Genomic DNA, 6,000 nt, shown 5'->3' on the forward strand with positions numbered 1-6,000 from the left:
AAGAATCAGAAATCACTTGGAAACATGATTTTCATGTAAATATATAATAGCAAACCGTTTTAGGCTCTTTAAATGCATAAATTTCTGCTAAGTTGCTTGAAATAAAGACTGAACTTCAGTAATTCATCCCTATAGTAATAAATTTCGAAATTAAATGTTAAACCTGCTTTTTTCATTTAAAAATAATTATTTCAAGCTCAAATAAAGCACTGAAAATTCATAAAATTCACATAAATTTAGGGGAAAATCAGAAATCACTTTAAAACATTATTTTCATGTAAATATACGATAGGAAACGGTTTTAATCTCGTTAAATGCATAAATTTGTGCTAAATTGCTTGAAATAAAGCTCAAAATTCAGTAATTCATCCCCATACTAAAAAATCTCAAAATTAAATATGAAACTTGGTTTTTTCATTCCAAAATAATTATTTCAAGCTCAAATAAATCCCTTAAACTTCATAAAATGAACAGAAATTTAGGGAAAAATTAGAAATCACTTGAAAACATTATTTTCATGTAACTATATGATAGCAAACCGTTTTAAGCTCGTTAAATGCATAAAGTTGTGCTAAATGGCTTGAAATAAAGACCAAAATTACGTAATTCTTCCCCATACTAATAAATCTCGAAATGAAATATTAAACCTTCTTTTTTCATTTGAAAATAATTATTTCACGCTCAAATAAATCCCTTAAAATTCATAAAAGTAACAGAAATTTATGGGAATTCAGAAATCACTTGAAAACATTATTTTCATGTAATTACATGATAGCAAACCATTTTAATCTCGTTAAATGCATAAAATTGTGCTAAATTGCTTGAAATAAAGACCGAAATTCAGTAATTCATCATCATACTAATAAATCTTGAAATTAAATATTAAACCTACTATTTTTATTTAAAAATAATTAATTCAAGCACAAATAAATCCCTTAAAATTTATAAAATTAACAGGAATTTAGGGAAAAAATCAGAAATCACTGGAAAACATTATTTTCATGTAAATATATGATAGCATACCGTTTTGATCTCGTTAAATGCATAAATTTGTGCAAAATTGGTTGAAATAAAGATCGAAATTCAGTTATTCATCCGCATACTAACAAATCTCAAAATTAAATATTAAACCTGCTTTTTTCATTTAACAATAATCAATTCAAGCTCAAATAAATCCCTTAAAATTCATAAAATGAACTGAAATTTAGGGAAAAATCAGAAATCGCTTGCAAACATTATTTTCTTGTATATATATGATAGCAAACCATTTTAATCTCCTTAACTGCATAAATTTGTGCTAAAGGGCTTGAAATAAAGACCTAAATTAGGGTGTTATTAGAACACGACCGAACTGCTCCTTCGATTTAGCATAGACCTGTAGTGTAGAGGACCAATCTGATCGCTGATGCAACCCTTCGCACGTGAATCTTCTACACCTATGTCAAGGTCAATGACAAGGTGTGCAAGCTGATTGTGGATAGCAAAATTTGTATCAACGCGATCTCAGATACGATGGTTGCCTAATTAGGGGTGGCGGCCATACCCCACCCGACTCCCTATGATGTGTCATTGATTAATGCTTCATCCTTACCAATGAAGCGTCAATGGCACGTCCCATTCAAGGTGAGCTCCTACGATGTGAGTGTCCTATGTGACGGATTTCCTATGAAAGTAGGAAGCATCATCCTAGGCCATCCCTAGCTATATGACCACGACGTCAGTAGCTATATGTTCATTCATGTACTAAGGACAGAGGGTTACATGGTACCCCTATAACATAAAGCCAGTGAACAAGTCGGTCCCGACCAACCCTGTAGTATTAGCAGCTGTTCGTGGCCCCTTGTTTGCCTGAGATTTGGGGCGCGAGATAGACAACATGCCAGTGTGCCTCATTGTCACTCTCGACACTCCCGTGGACAAACCCGTGGCCCCCCAACCACCCGAGGTTGAAGTGCTCATATTGGAGTTCAGTGATGTCTTCCTAAATGAGTTACCCGATGAATTACAGGCAATGCGTAACATCTAGCACATGATAGACCTCGTGCCCGGTAGGATACTATCGAACCTGTGCCATTGCGGTATGCAGCCGTAGCAGTAGGAGGAGCTGCTATGACAGGTCCATGAGCTACTATCTAAGGGCCTCCTCCAGGAGAGCCTTAGCCCATGTGCGGTCCTTGCACTCTTGACCTCAAAGAAGGATGGTACGTGGCGTATGTGCTGCCATAGCCAAGCCATCAGCAAGGTAACGGTCAGGTACCATTTTCCCATTCCCCGCATACAATATCTCATTGACATGATGGCAGGATCCACTATCTTCTAGAAGATAGATCTTCAAAGTGGGTACCATCAGGTTTGGATTTGTCTTGTGGACAAATGGAAGACTGCCTTTTAGATAAATGACGGGTTATACGAGTGGAGAGTTTTGCCCTTTGACCTCTCCAACGGGCCGAGTACCTTCCAGGGGCTCATGAATGAGGTACTCCGTGCGTTAATAGGGAAGTTTGTTGTCGTCTATTTCGATGACATTCTCATATATAGCCGCACACGAGACGAGCATCTCAAACACCTTCGACAGGTCTACACCATCCCCATGCGAGATGAGTTATATGCCCATCTAAAGAAGTGAAGCTTCCTTACTCGGAGGTCGTCTTCCTCATCTTCATCATCTCAGCCTAGGGCGTCTTAACGGGCGTGGAGAAGGTCTGAGCCATGACGTCGTGGCCCCTGCCGGCTAGTGTCCACGATGTACAGAGTTTCATCAGACTCGCCACATTCTATTGGCGCTTCATAGAGAACTTCTATTCTTACATGGCTCCCATCATTGATTGCCTCAAGGTGGAGCCGTTCACGTGGACACAGACAACAGATAGAGCTTTCTAGCGAGTGAAGCTCATGATGACACGTGCCCATCCTCTGCCTACCTGATTTTGGGAAGGTCTCTGAGGTTACTTGCGACGCTTCTGCCATCAGAATCAGGGGTGTGCTTAGCCAGGAAGGGCATCCCCTAGAGTTCTTTAGCAGGAAGCTGAATGACGCGCGACTCCGCTACTCGGCCAACGACAAGGAGTTCTATGCCATTGTCCAAGCATTAGAGCACTAGCGGCACTATCTCCTCTTAAAGGAGTTTGCACTATTCTCATCTCACGAGGTTCTCAAGTACCTTCACTCCCAGCAAAAGTTGAGCAATCATCACGCGAGATGGATCAAGTACCTGCAAGACTTCACCTTCGTCATCAAGCACAAGAAGGGCAAGGACAATGTCGTCGCTGACGCACTCAGCTGATTAGCGCACTTGCTTAATGTGATGAGGTTAGGTTAGGGAAGTTCGTGTTTCATCGTCGAACGAACAGTGTTTGATGACAAACAAAATGAATGAAAATTTCAGTTCGCGCTCGTGTTTGGTTCAATCGTGTTCGTTTGTGAACAAACACGAACCACATATAAGTTTAGAAACTTTACTTTTTATGAATGAAACCAACGAGGTATTTAACCTTGCATTTAAAATTTATGTAACTGAATATCACTAGTAATTTGGTGGTTTATCTGAATATTAGATTTAAAGTTCGATGATCAAAGTTAAGGAGACAACAAATTTGAAATAAAATTGTCACTCTAACTAAATATACATTTCATTAGAGGAATATTAATAATGCAGTAATATATTTTACGAAAATAAGCAATAGGCTTGGGTTTTTTTAAGCTTGGGTACGGTTTTATCATTTTCAACAGTAGGTACTTTTCGTTGGCATTAGTCACTGGATGAGTATTTCTCTAAAATAATTAGTAGGTGTGAAATCACAAAATGCTTTGTAGTTTTTCTTCTTGGAAGTATTAGATAAGTGGAAAAAAACTTTGAAACGTACTAATATAATATGTGGACATATAATTAAATCTAAAGTCCACAAGGATTAATCTATACTTAATGATTGTATCAGTACAATGATCGTTAGAGTTCAAATATGAAACATTCATTCATTGGCAAAATTTCAAAGCTCACTTCAATTGGAAAAGTAAATAGACTGTTCTGGCAACAGAGTTTCAAAAATATCAAAATAGTGGATTACTCTATGAGCCATTCGTTGCCACCCCTACGGATTAATTCTAACAGTTCTAGAGAGGCGAAGCGACTAACATTACGTTGGAAAGAATAAATCATTGCTGGGGTGAAGTTGTGATGCTCCCAAAATATGTTGTCATTCCATTGAGTGTTGACTACTTCGCTTCCATGTCTTGCAGAGTTGTGGAGCTCAAACATGTAGTCTGGTGGCATGAGAGAAAGGATCTCTGTAAGGATGTGATTCATACTTACACCAATTAGCATGTCTTGGACTGTAGAGAATGGCTCTACGTCTCCTCTATTAGCATCGTAAATGTCTTTGGTGCTGTCATCACCGTCTGATTTTGAGCTGATGATGACAGCAGTAGAGTCTCGGGATTGCTCTGCTAGTTTCCATTGGAGAAGTTGTACACTCCCTTGTGGTATGTGCTTTTCTTGGGCTCTTGCTTCCTCTATCATCTTGGCGAGGCCGTCAACAATGAACGGGTGTTGGAAACTGGGTGCTTCACAATCCATGGTACCTATTTTTTTACAATTCACATACAATGTTTATAATAAATCGGTTTTTTAACCGATAACATCCAAATGTCGAGTGTACCAATTTTTTTAAAGCGCCTTTTGAATAAATTTATTCCAGATCTAACCCCTGGGGTACCTGGTAAGAAATTGGAAAGTAAATGATCAATGTGTATATTCTTGTACGGTGAAGAAATAAAAAAGTGCGCTATAGAAAAGACATATTCTTGGAATTTCAGCCTACGATCCTTTCTCTACACTCTCTTCATTGGAATCCTCTTTCACTAATTAAACATTTTAAATCTCAGATAATGACTCAGCTATCTTGCTTTCTGGATGTTGTTGCCTCAACCTATATTTTAGAGTCATCATTATTGACATGTTCTCTGTCGAAAGCTGTGAACGTCCATACGTGCGAATTCCATGTCCAGCGAAGAAGAAACGTTTGATTGGTGCACCGGATGCGCAAACGGGAAGAAAATCTCAGGCCAAAATAGAGAGATTAGCGAATCTGTTGCAACCGTCGCCTTGCCACCGTAAGAGAGCATCCGTTGGCACATGAGACATTTGTAGGTAACTTTGTAACTCGTCGTCCACCGATGAAGTGACATATTCTTGTCGTGGGAACACTTGTGCAACCTCGTCTTGATGGATGGTATGTAGCTCGCATGCATCCTTGCTTCCTTGTCATAATTCATGCATTGCTGTCGTCTTTCTCCATGGCCTTGAATGTTGTCGTCATCTCTCAAATTTGTGACTTCCTCCTCACTAACGTCGTTCAGAAGTCTTTGCATATATGCCACCAAGGTGTCACAATTCTCTAGAGCAACGGAGTCTAAGTTAATATGTGGGTCTACAACTGATGCAACGAGAAGGCAGTATTTCCGCGAACGCAAGCCTCGTACTTGGACAGTTTTTCTCTCATGGCTTTACTAGTGATTTGGATGGAGGCTCGTTGTTCCACGGTGAGGAAAACAGTGTTTGGGAGAAGACATCCTTGGTCTTTGGCATCAACCTGTTCACGAAGGTGTTCATCAAGGACTTGGAGCAATGATAAAACTGTTGCTGGTGCCACACATTTAGAGCTGCAAATAATATCTGATGCTTCACGAAAAGGCTTTAAAATTTGAGCAAAGTGTGCCATCATTTGCCACTCATGGTCATTAATGACAAAGTTTTTCTCCGTCGTGCTCTCGAGCTCAAAATAGCCATCTTGTACAACATTTTTCTCTTCTGATAAATGACTTGGAATATTTCATGTGTGGAGTTCCATCTAGTCTTCACATACAACACTAATTTTCTGCTATTAGGCATCTTTAATTGCGTACACCATTAGACATAGCTTCTTCGTCATCATCCAGAGAACAAATGGCTGAAACAATTTGTCACACTCGTGTAACAAAGTCTTCCAACGAGGCAGATTGCCC

This window comes from Wolffia australiana, chromosome 11 (genome assembly GCF_029677425.1).
Source record: "Wolffia australiana isolate 7733 chromosome 11, ASM2967742v1".
NCBI lineage: Eukaryota > Viridiplantae > Streptophyta > Magnoliopsida > Alismatales > Araceae > Wolffia > Wolffia australiana.